The sequence below is a fragment of the Sphaeramia orbicularis genome, chromosome 18 (genome assembly GCF_902148855.1).
Source record: "Sphaeramia orbicularis chromosome 18, fSphaOr1.1, whole genome shotgun sequence".
NCBI lineage: Eukaryota > Metazoa > Chordata > Actinopteri > Kurtiformes > Apogonidae > Sphaeramia > Sphaeramia orbicularis.
The window spans coordinates 5,157,626-5,170,944 of record NC_043974.1 but is presented as its reverse complement, the minus strand read 5'-3'; the positions used below and the strand labels follow the sequence as shown (position 1 = coordinate 5,170,944).

At 43.3% G+C, this 13,319-nt stretch overlaps 2 long non-coding RNA genes across 2 annotated transcripts in view; one reads left to right on the top strand and one right to left on the bottom strand.

Moving 5' to 3' along the window:
* LOC115438504 (uncharacterized) overlaps window positions 1-13,319 on the top strand; it is a 23,663-nt gene extending 10,344 nt beyond the window's left edge. The window contains exons 2-3 of the long non-coding RNA XR_003938086.1: window positions 8,510-8,524; window positions 13,308-13,319. This is a non-coding gene — a long non-coding RNA (uncharacterized LOC115438504). The remainder of the gene's footprint in view (window positions 1-8,509; window positions 8,525-13,307) is intronic.
* LOC115438503 (uncharacterized) lies at window positions 5,321-5,713 on the bottom strand. Its single transcript, XR_003938085.1, has 3 exons — window positions 5,687-5,713; window positions 5,479-5,591; window positions 5,321-5,375 (listed from the first exon to the last, which is right to left on the bottom strand). It is a non-coding gene; the product is annotated as an uncharacterized LOC115438503 (long non-coding RNA).

The window sequence follows — 13,319 nt, the reverse complement described above, 5'->3', positions numbered from 1 at the left end:
CAGGGGCTCCAATGATCTTCTCCAGCTGCTCTCACTATACACTGGAGGGTCTTTTGCAGGATGCGGTGCAGGCACCGAACCACACAGTGATGCAGCTGGTCAGGACACTCTCGATGGTGTCTCTGTAAAATGTGTGCATGATAGGGGCTGGGGCTCTGGCTCTCCTAAGTTTGCAGAGGAAGTATAAGCGTTGCTGGGCCTTTCTGGCCAGTGATGCGGTGTTTATAGACCAGGAGAGGTCCTCTGAGATGTGCACACCCAGGAACTTGGTGCTGCTCACCTTCTCCACAGCAGCACCATCGATAGTCAGAGGGACATGCTGGGTCCTGAAGTCCACCACCATCTCCTTTGTCTTATCTACATTCAAGGACAGATTGTTGTCCCTGCACCACATCACCAGGTGGCTCACCTCACTCCTGTAGTGGGTCTCATCGTCGTTGCTGATCAAACCACCTATAGTCATGTCGTCAGCAAACTTATGAGAAGGTTGGAGCTGTGCCTCGGTGTGCAGTAATGGGTCAGCAAGGTGAAGAGGAGGGGGCTTAGCACACATCCTTGGGGGGCTCCTGTGTTTACCGTGATGGTGCTGGATGTGTTACTGCCGAGCCGTACTGCTTGTGGTCTTCCCGTCAGGAAGTTCAGCAACCAGTTGCACATGGAAGCATTAAGCCCCAGCCGGTCCAGTTTATGAATGAGCTGTTGGGGGACGAGTGTGTTAAATGCTGAGCTAAAGGCAATGAACAGCAGTCTGGCATATGAGTCCTTCAAGTCCAGATGGGTGAGGATTAAGTGGAGGGCAGTGGAGATCACATCATCAGTTGAGCAGCTGGACCGATAAGCGAACTGGAAAGGGTCCAGGGAAGGGGGGATGATGGATCTGATGTGCTGCAGGACCAGCCGTTCAAAGCACTTCATGAGGATGGGGGTGATTGCAATTGGACGGTAGTCTTTGAAGCAGGTGGGGACCTTCTTCTTCGGGACCAGGATGATGGTGGTGGTTTTGAAGCATGTGGGGACAACAGCCTGACTCAGAGAGGTGTTGAAGATGTCTGTTACAACATCTGTGAGTTCCACTGCACAGTCCTCTAAGTACACGACCGGGGATGTTGTCTGGACTTGGGGCTTTGCGTGCATTGATCCTACTAAGGGATCTCCTCACGCTCGCTGGGGACAGTGTCATCACCTGGTCACCGGTGGGGGGTGGGGTCTTCTGTGCAGGGGTGCTGTTGTGTGCTTCGAAGTGAGCGAAGAAGCTGTTGAGCTGTGGCGCAGGCTTGTTTTCCGTAATGGTCTGTATCCCCTGCCACAGACTCTGTGGCAGGGGTGGTGTCTCTGCTGTCGCTGAAATGGTGGGCTATTCTCCTGGAGTACTGCCTCTTAGCCTCTCTGATGCCACGTGACAGGTTGGTCCTTGCTGTCCTCAGGTCCGCCTCATCTCCAGCTCTGAAGGCAGCGTCCAGAGCCTTCAGAAGCCTGTGGACCTCCCCTGTCAGCCATGGCTTCTGGTTGGCCCGGACAGTGATGGTCTTGGTGTCCGTGACATCATCAATGCATTTGGTGATGTAGGCAGTAACAATCTCTGTGTACTCCTGGAGGTCTATGGTGGTGTTGTAGGTGACAGCCTGCTTGAACATATGCCAGTCAGTGGAGCTGAAACAGTCCTGAAGCACCTCTGAGGACCCCTCTGGCCAAACTCGTACCTGCTTCCGAACTGGTTTGGTGACTTTAACCAGTGGTCTGTATGCTGGCATCAGAATAACAGTGAGGTAGTCTGAGGTGCTGAGGTGGGGGAGGGGCAGGGCCTTGTAGGCTATGCTCGTGGAGGTGTAAACATTGTCCAGGGTATTGTCCAGGGTGGGTAGTCTGCTGCTCACTGATGTGCTGGTAGAGTTCGTTCAGTGCTTCACTCCTGTTGTTCTTGGAGGTGGGGGGGGGTGTAAACAGCCACGAGCAGGATGGCCGTGAACTCCTTCGGCAGATAAAATGGCCGGCACTTGATAATCATGAGCTCTATCAGCGGTGAACAGTGTTTGCAGCACCACGACAGCATCCCGACACCAGGCATCACTGATGTAAACACAGAGCCCCCCGCCGCGGGTCTTACCTCCCTCCATGAGAGCTCTGTCCGCTCGGTAGCATGAGAGCCGGTCGAGCTGGATGGTGCAGTCCGGGGGGCCGTCATTGAGCCATGTTTCCACAAACACAAAAACACAGCACTCTCTCACAGTCATCGTGGATGAGCGAAGCAGTCTGATGTAGTCCAGCTTACTATCCGGAGTACTGCCTATAAACACCCTACGTACACCTTACGAACGCTGTGCGAATCTCTGTCTGTGCGTCCGTTCGTGTGAATGCCGTAAGGGACCCCTAATGTAATGTGTTCTTCTGATCGACCTGCTGCCACTGCAGAAACATGTGGGTCCTGGAAAAGACCTCCTGATCCACGAACGTCATGGGTTGTTCTTATGCTGTTCTTAAGGCATTCGTTAGTGCGTCCTGTGAAAGGGGGTTTCGTACTGCGTTCGTGGAAAAACTTGTACAAGATCGCTCACCTGGCTACAAACTTAGGAACAGTCCACGAACACTCCAATCTTATACGACTGCCTTGAGAAGGTCGTACGAAATGGTCCATAAATCATTCACACAGTGTTCGTAGTCCTTCGTAACGGCATTTGTGACTGAGGCTTCATGTGTGTCAGCTGTAGCTGCAGTAGAAGGAGATTTTTGCACCCAGGGTTTGTTTATTCACTATAGGCATTTATTGTGGCTACAGGAGTTATCTATCTGCAATGCAACAGCTCTTTATACTGCATTTCTGCATAATAAGATGGTTTTTATAACCATAAAATAGTTACTGAGGGGTGGATTGATTCAGACAGAGCACTACTGAAGGCCTAGGTGTGAAATGCATGCCCCGCCACTGGTCATTTTGAAAAAAATACTGTTGTTTCACGACCCAAAATAAACACACAAACAAAACAATTGCCTTATAATCATGCTGAATGCTTTGGCAGTGACTGCTGGACACACACACACACACACACACACACACACATACACATACACATACACATACACATACACATACACATACACACACACACTATTTGCATTTGTATCCTTCACAGCAAATTCATTTACATATGAAAACCTCACACAGTCCAAGGGGCTGGGTGGTGGTGGGGGTATTTCCAAGGCTCTAAACCAGAGGTTGTGAATTCACAGCAGTTCCAGGCAGTTGGACATAATGTTCGGTGCTAACTGTAAATTCACACTAATAGCTGTTAATTTGAAGTTCCAAAGCAATTTACAGTGACCATGACTGATGAAAAACCCCCTTTAATGCATTTTTTCAAACATGTATACGCTAAGTGGTGCACATTGGTGGTGTGCAGTTTTTCCCACTGCATTTAAAGTGGGTTTTCATCACTTTTCCAGCTTTGTCCTTCACCACAGGTACTAAGAGAACAGCCATCATGGGTCTGGGGTAAACCCATTTGGTCATGTGTGCAGCATTATAATATGCCCCACCCATAAAAAATATATATTATTTATTTTTTATCATTCAGGTTTTTATTTATTTATTTTATTGCAGCAGGCTAATAATTTACATACTGAAAACATTACAACCAATATCAGTTGCCAAGACTGCCAAGACCATGTTAAAAAATAAAGACAAGCTTTAATAAAATGCAGAATGTAAAAAGCACACTTACATATTTAAGAAAACAGTGCCAACACTTTCAAATTAAAAAAAAGCTTTTAGAATAAATAGAAGTGACAATACTTTCAAATTAAAACTAACTTAGAATTAAAAATAGGACCAATGGCCCTGTAGCTTACGGGCCAAATTAAAAGCTTTGGGAAATGTATCCAGATGCCATTTATTATCACCCAGTTATGTGTATTTATTATATCACAGAAATAGCCCATGTTTTGGTCATATTCCAATCAGATCTGTAAAAAATTGAAATTCCAACTTGATATCATTGACACTTACTGATTTATTGGATCAATCCACTTCCTATCTCTTATAATGGGAAAATTTTTCAAAGTCACACCAAATCCAGAATGAGATCCGGATCGAAATAATTTCAATACCTTGTGTTGACATCATCATAAAGAATCTGTATACCAAGTTTGAAGTCAATCAGAACTGGAGTTTCAGAGAAAAAGACGATTGAAATTGTTTCCCCATAAGAGCCCATGTTAAATTTTCCGTAAGTTCCCAGATCCAGAAGAAGATCCTGATCAGCATGTGGCCATTATGTTCTGGTCATCTCCCCATCAGGGCTGGACTGGAGAAATTTACACTGGATATCATTTATATTTACTGAGTTATTGCATCCATCCACTTCCTATCTCTTATAATGGGGAAATTTTTCAAAGTCGCACCAAATCCAGAATCAGATCTGGATCCAAATAATTTCACTACTTTTTGTTGACATCATCATAAAGAAGCTGTATACCAAGTTTGAAGTGAATGGGAAATGTAGTTTTGGAGAAGAAGATGATTGAAATTTTTGTGACAGACGACGACACCGCTGGACGCTGCATGACAACAATAGCTTACGGCCTGTTGGTCGGTAAGCCAAAAAAAAGACAGTGTAAGATAAGTGTTGGTCCCAGCTTCTCTGAGGGTGGCCCAGTACAGAGTCTTCTGTGTTGGGTAGGACATATGTGGGTTCTGCTGTAGTGTCCTGTTGTGCCACGTTTCCACTATGTGGTACCAGCTCTGCTCGCTCGACTTGACTCAGCCTTTTGCGTTTCCATTACGAAAAAGGACCTGGAATCTGGTACTCGGTACTAGTTTTTTGGTATCACCTCCACCGAGGTTCCAAGACTGGGGAACAGATACTAAAATGTGACGTGAAAACACTGCAGACCGCTGATGGGTCAGACAGTCGTCTCTGTAACCCGCCGTTTTACAAAAAACAGATGTGGAAGTTGACAGTAAATGTAGCGGTAGGTTAATCCACATGATGACAGCCTGGAAAACTACACCATTCAGTCAGGAGATTCAGTCTTTGGTGGCCGACGTAAAAATTCAGCATGGGTTTGATGAGACAACACGCAAGGAGCGAGTTTATCAGCAACTCTGAGAAAGTCTGTAGTGTCCTGTAATGGAAATGGTCTTCAGGAATAGTATCTGATACCCGAGTCAAGTCAAGCTGGTTCCACATAGTGGAAACGTGGCATTGGAGTGCAGCACATAGGTTAGAGCGCTCCAGACTCTGGTAGGATGGAGGCCTTACAGTCAACCCAGATGTCCCATCAGCAGTGCCATCTTCTTCATCGGCCGTCATATCACTTGTGACACCCCTCCAAAAATCTCCTCCTTGTTGGCAAGTTCACCACTCCTTTGCCTCCAGCTGCTGTAAAGACAGGAAGTACCATTAGTGCTGCACTGTGAGGTTGACAGAGTAGTAAAGTGTGTGTTTTGGGATAGATTAAGGATCAAATAAATATAAATCTTACCGTCTTTATTCTCTGCTGTGGGCTGAAATTTTCATGGCTTCTGCCTGGACTGTTAGATCTGGTTGGCTGTATGTGGAGTTCCATCGGACTGTGTCATTATGTCTTACAGACCACTGGAATTAAAATGTACAAGTTAGGAAGAGTAAAAAAAAATAGATGCATGGGATTATAACAATAGAGAAGCAAAACACAAAAAACTATTAGTTACTTAATCAACAGGACTCCATTTTCGACTCCATTCAAGCCTGGACTTGCAGCTGGAGCTGACATTAAAGGAGAAGTCACTGCTTCATTGTGGAGTGAGCTCAGTCTGTGAAAACACAATAGAAATAGTTCAGAAAAAGCATACATTTACTTCTATAGAGCCGAATGGATCCAGGCTCTTTCAAATCTTACCCTTGCTTTGGTTCATACCGTCTGTTGTTTCCTTCACTGTTATGCAGATGGCGCCCAGATTCCCAAAAAAATACAAGAAAAAAAATAAGTTACTTTGAGGAACAAATACATCCAGGTTCAAGCAGGTCAATGTGACAGATTCATTACTTTAATCACAGTGGCGGCTGCTCGTCTTTCAGACAGGGGAAGCTCATTGTCAACTTACATAAAAAAATGTCAAGTTATTTGAACATAAATTCGGCCTTCCGTTCCTTTTTAAGAAAATGGTCAGTGACCTTATCGTACCAACTAAATAAGACAACGTTGAAATTATGTTAAATTGAAACAAGGAAGTGCAATGAGTGTGTTTTATTTACAGTGCAAGAAATGAACAAGTCATTTCGTAGTGGTTTTCTCTCTTGATTTCACAAGCAGAATGTGCGACGGTATTAAACTGAACTCTGTCACGTGAAGGAGTAGATCTCAAAAATAGCTGTCAATCAAACAGGATTCAGCCTTTTGACAGATCCTCCAATCTGCACGTGGAAGCTCAGCGTCCAGCCTGGCCAAGCTCTGCCCACAGCTCCATTCACCCCCAGAGACGCTGGGCGTCCGGGAGCGGGACAACATCATGGCATTTATCCAATTACCGTCCAGTTTTGAGGCAATGAAAAAAAACTGTTCCACTCAGTCCCATTGAAGTCCATGGACACTGAGCGTCTACGGGCAAATGCATTGAGCATAGATTGTATGAGAAAACAGCGCGACTGGAATGTATGAGAAGTGAACAACATTGCATCCGTTGATTCATGATAAAGCTGATTCTGAACGAACTCGTCTTTGAGATGAACGTGCTCTAACACATTTGGAGTCAATGAAATGTCAACACAACCGTACATATTTAACCATTTAATTTTTGGAATTTTAGGGGAAGCCAGGCTTCCCTTGCAGTCTATGAGAAATCGCCACTGTTTAATCAGTTCGACAAGTAAAACCACACTATCATACATTGTGCAGTTAACTATGAAAGTCACACAGATAAAATTCCCACCCAAATAGCACACATCTAATAATTTGTTAAATATGTACTTACCGCAGTTTTTGGACTGTGCACAAGCCTTTTTTTTTTTTTTGGGGTTCTTATCCACAGCCACAGTCTGGTCGGTCATCCAGCAGTGTCTTCCTGGTATTCAAGTCAGTGAGCTGTTGTCTCACCTCCACTGTAAAGTGTACGACTCGATTGTATTTGTGCACCTCACAGCAGATCATTACATATGGAAACCTCACATAGTCCAAGGAGCTGGAGGAGGGGTTATTGCCAAGGCTTTCTAACCAAAGGTCACAGCAATTCCAGGCAGTTGGAGAGAATTTTCGGTGCTGACTTAAATTCCCACCAATTTGAAGTTCCAAAGCAATTTACAGTGACATTAACTGATGAAAACCCCACTTTTCATGCAGTGCAAACATTACAGACAGACAAACCTTGTTTAATGATCAATGGCATTAATATTTTTAGTTTGAATTGTAATAACAAGCGTATACACAATGCACTATATGAAAAGAGACATATCTCCCCTAGAGGTAAAGCCTTCTGGAACTCAACTATCTCTAAAACTGAGTGGTCAAAAACATGGACAACACCATATAAATACTGTGTTACAACAAAATTAGAATAATACATCTCAAGATTTTACATAACGTATATCCCTCCAACACTATTTTATCTAGATTCTCTGACACTGAAGAAATCAGTGGTGTAGTCTAGTTTATTCTAGTGGGTATACTCTGATTTTTCTCTCCCAGCGTCTTAGAGCAACAGCTACTCCACGGCACCCCTTCCAGAGCAGAAGCCACTCCAAAACAGCCCCACACAAGAACCACCATGCTCTTAACTCATAAAGTATGCATCCACAAATTAACTGAGATCATGAAAGACTGGTTTTGTATTATCTCAATGTAAATGTATTGTTAGCAACACAAGATGTACAACAGTCATTAACAGCTGGACAGACAAATAAGTTTCAGTTACAGAAGTCTGCTCCTCAGATGTAACATCCTTTCTCCATAGGATGCCAGTTGATTTTGTTGCACTGCAGATAGCACAACCTGGAGGTCAACAAAAACATCAGTAATTAACAATATAATACAAGTGGTCCTTTTTGCATCTATATTAGCATTAAAACCTGCTGGACAGGGCCAAAACCTATTAACCCATAAAGACCTAGTGCTACTTTGATGTCAGTTCTCAAATGACATTTTCTCTATATCTAACCTTTCCTAAGTGACTTATCACCATTAATTGATAATGTTATCTTCTGTATTTTGTATTTTATCAGTGTAAATCAGGTATTTCCAATATTCAATTGACTGATCATGTAGATGTTCATAAAAGCTCAGATTAAAGTTGATGGTTATTATATCAAAAACAGAGAAAACTGAAGAAAAAGTGACTTTTCAGTAAAAATATATCATTGACTGAACATAAAACAAGTGTCTCCATCCAGTGTCCATGGTTTTACTAGTGATTCGATGTTGTAGAAGATGACGTTGTTTCCACAGTAACTACGGAGCCTCTGAACATCCAAATGGGTCATATCTGATGACCATGAAAAGATGAATAACTGTATTTACACCAATTATTTACATGTATTGATAGGATTAGGGATCAACAGTTATTAAACAGTTTAGATCAGTAGATGTTTGGTCGGTGATGGATGTTTGGGTCTTTAAGGGTAATGAACCTTTTACAATATTCAGCCATGGCTAAGAAAACTAGACAAATGGAGGCAAAATTTCCACTCTTTGAATAGCTCCAATTATGTGACTATATCTATTCTATCAGTTAGTCATTTAATGGTGTACATGGTGTCTTAATTAATGGCGCTTTAAGATGAAAATGAATTAATTTCATTTGATTACCAATTTTATGAATGAACTATATTAACATTTGAATATAGCATTAACTGACACAAGTACAATGGAGGACCCAGAAGCAACGCCACAGAGTTAAGTCTTCTAACAGTTTTATTAACAAGCAAACTTGCAACAGACAGGGGAAGGCAGCAGGCTGGTCAAAGGCAGGCGGAGGTCGGGAGCTGAGGAATCCAGACGGGACCAGAAGGGCGCAGGCTGAAGACGTGGCCGGGGACTGAAGGTGGGTCGAACATCCAGGGCTGAGACAGACAGATGTGGTCGGGCGAAGGCTGGTCGTTACCGGGGCAGAAGACAGGCTGGCTTGGTCGGATGGGCAGGTAGGCAGGGAATCCAGGCAGGCGGGTCAGATCAGGACGAACAGGGTTGGGATCAGAGGTTCAGACAGAAAAACGCTGGAGTAGTGATGGGTCCGGCAACACTGATGCGTCGGCGCATGTGTCGAGCTCATAGAGTAAAACCCCGTGTCGGTGCGCATGTCTGTTTAAGAAAGTCACGTGACCGATACAGGACCTGAACTGACACTGATGCACCAAACTGTGTTTATAAGGAGACGCATCTGTCAACAGGATGCATCTGCCAAAAGAATCACTGATCTTTTGCCGTTCATCATTAAATTCATCAAGAATTCTGGAGCAGCCTCAAGCGAAAAGAAGGGTCTCCGCCGTGTGGGGACCATTTTGATGTCATATCGGAAAATAAGGTATTGTTTTAATTTCCTTGTTGTTTCATCCTGTTCCTCTCAGAGTTTCCACTTGATCTACTGAATTCAAATTCATTTCAAAGTGACTCTTAGTTTACTATTCATATTATTTTCTGCAGGTTAAATGTCGCATTTGTTCGACAGAACTATCATATTTAAACAAAAGCACCTCCTCAATGCTGACGCATTAGGGCCAGGCATGAGAATGAAGTCCCAGGTCCACCCAGGATAAACTCAGGTATACAGCCATTCTACAACTGACTCATAGTTGCTTTACTGATAATTAATTCCTATTAATTTGTTCTTTACTTCATTTTTAACCATCAAGCCTCCAGGAAGCAGATGCTGGATGAGGCTCTGCTGAATTTCATCCTGAAGGACTGCCAGCCCCTCAGCATTGTGGAGAGTGAAGGGTTCAGGGAACTGGTTCAGGTCCTTGAGCCCTCATATGTTTTGCCAACCAGAAAGGTTTGTGTGGAAATTATCTAAAGTAGTAGTTGATATATCCAGTTTATTTAATCTTTAATTTAAATATATTGATTTGCTTTTGGTTTGACTTGGTGTAATTTTCAGACCATCAAACAAATGCTGGCCAAAAAGTATGAAGTGGAACGGGAACGAGTGAAAATGGAAGTACAGCGAGCTGTGGCAGTGAGTATAACAGCTGACATTTGGACATCTGTGAACATGGAGGCGTACTTGGGTCTTACCTGTCACTACATTAATGAGAATTTGCAGGTGTGTACATCTGTGTTGGGAGTGCAATACTTTCCACAAAGTCACACTGCTGACAATTTGGCCTAAGTCAAAAGGGGCATGATGGAGGACTGGGCCATAACCAATAAAGTAAAGTGACTTGTGACCGACGCAGCACCAAACATGATTGCATCCACTAGACAGCTCCAAATTTGGCACTCAATTTGCATTGCACATAATCTCAATTTATTAGTTAGAAAATCATGTGATCAGATCCCCACACTTACAACCATCAGACACAAAGCTAGGCACATTGTCACATACTTCAGATCAAGCACTACAGCCAAGGAGAAGCTTGCTTAAGTGCAGCAACAGATGGGAAGACCAACCCTGAAACTTATCAATGAGATGCCAACACGCTGGAACAGCACATATGAAATGCTGTCAAGGCTACATGATGAGAGGGAACCAGTGCGGGTATCTCTGGCCTCTAAAAACAGATTTGACTCCACTTACAGCTGATGAGTATACCATCATAGGAGAAACACTTCTTGTGCTTGTTCCTTTCCATCAATCTACAGTGGAGTTGTCTGAAGAGAGGCGAGTATCAGGGTCAAAGGTCATCCCGATGATGAAAATGCTCTATCTTGCACTAGAGCGTAATGCTTCAACTTTGCACACACAGGCAGCCATACACCTACATGAACACCTGAAGCGTCGAGTCTCAGACACTGCTTCCAATCTGGAGTCATTAAGTGTGTTAACCCTAGAACACTTCTAGACCCCAGATTTAAATCACTCGGGTTCCACACTTCCTCCAAGTGCAATGAGGCCATCAGAAGACTGCGGTCAGAATGTGCGTCTGTAATCGGACACACAAATGAGCCCCAGCTGGGACCATCTTCACAACAGCTGTCTGCACCCACTTCAGGCATGTTATTCAGCATTATTTGTTTATTTGTTTGGAAATCATGTACTAAAATGCCAATTTGTTGTTTTTTAGATAACCTTTGGCAACATCTGGACATCGAAGTAGGCAGGCAGACCAAAAGTGCCATAGCTGATGCCATCCAGGAGGTGCATAGATACCTGGCAGAGGGAAATATTGCCAGGTCCCAGGATCTGAGATACTGGGACAACCAAAAACAATCTATCCAAACCACTTCCGGCTTTCCCTACAATTTCTCTGCACTCCAGCCTCATCTGTGCCGTGTGAGCAGGTGTTTTCTACAGCTGGAGAAATTGTGTCAAAAAAGCGTAACAGACTTAATTTCAAAGCGATGGAAAAACTTATTTTTTTGCATAAAAAAAAAAAAAAAATCCCAGTCCACAAGCATCCTCATTCGTAACACGTTCACTTAGATTTTCACATTATGATACATGTTCACATTGTTTATTGACTATATCTAAAAATATCAAAGATATTTTAAATTTAAATGAAATATGAGATAATACAACATAAAACAATGACTTAAATTATATTATTGTATATACTAGGTCATCAAATCAGTGTCAGTTGAGTCTGTCAACTAGGTTGCCTGTAGGGATTTTTAAGGTCCAGCAGGTGTCAGTATTTTGTGACACAGTATCGATACAGTTTGCCAGTGTGTCGAAACGCTTCATGACACCTCATCTACCCATCACTACGCTGGAGAGTTACAAACGGAGCTTGAAACAATCTGGCAAGGCACAAGGAGTAAAGGAAGTGGTTATATAGGCCCTAGGCTAATGAGCTGCATCTGGGACACACAGGTGGATGGAGTTTATTATAGGAGGTGCAGCTGAGAGAGAAAGAGAACAGAACAGACAGGGATGTGACATTAACTTTGTACATTTAAATAGTTTCTATCAGCTTTAAATGCAGTCTAGTATTTAGCTAACTTTCTGTTTCTCCACTCTAACTAAGGATGCCTGTTTTTAAATTCTCTCGTCCCACTCTCCACAAGGCTGGTCAGGTCCAATCCCCATCTACAACGCACACACACACACACACGCACGCGCGCACACACACGCACACACACACACACACACACACACACACACACACACACACATACAGAGCAGCAGCAGCTGCACCTCCTTCATTTCAACCAAACTACCAGTTGCTAGTTTTAGATCTAATTCAATGTACCATTCACCTGCTGTTCCAATAGTGTTACTGTACGACGTAGCGTCAGCAGGCTGTCCTTCCCTACCATCAGGTAAAGCTGCTGTGTGTGGACTTATATTGGATTCTTTAGTAAAGAGAGCGCAGATACTGGAAACAAACACATAAAATGCTGTTGGACCAATTCAAGTTATCAACTCATGCCCACCATACACATTCACTGATTCCTTATTAGTTATCGGGTCCACGTCACACCTGACAGAAGCCCCTATGGTCCAAAAGTGTCCGCTTCATATCAGAGTAGGCAAATTTATGAACAGGAAAGTGAAAGTATGTCATATAACCATGCTGATACGTATCTTTGCGTGATTTTCAGTGGTTATGCGGAAATTTGGGACCTATTCTAGTGGGTATACAGTGTATACCTGCATATCACATAGACTGGGAACCGTAGAGGTAGAGGATCTTGTTCAAAGAGCCACTGTGTGAGTTAGAGAAAAACTACTGACACATTTAGGACAACTACCCAGGGCTGGGCTGGTTTCTATCTTACTTATAATACTATGGAGGTACAGAGTGGTGCGGACCGCCGCCAGCAGAAGTGAAAACCAAACTTCTGGCTCATTTCTCTTTTCTCTACCTGCTGAAGCTAAGCTGTTAAACCTTACCAGAGAAAATGCTGCAACATTAGTATAACATTAGTGTTACCTCTGTCGTCTCCATGTTTGCTATTTTTAACTTTCTTCTTCATAAAACTTTCCTCTTCTTCATGATATTTGTCCAGTATGGTTAATTCAGAGCGGCGCCCTCTGGTGGATTAATTGACAAACTCTCATTCCAACACATTAAATGTCAGTAGCAGCACTTTGTTCCAGTCAGACTAATGACAACGACAATAAAGCACATTTACAAAAGGAACTAACAACTGGAATGGGATTATTAAGTACTCGTATCGGTACTCGGTATTGTTAAGTACTCAAATGGAAGTACTTGTACTTGTACTCGGTCTGGAAAAAGGTGGTATCGGTG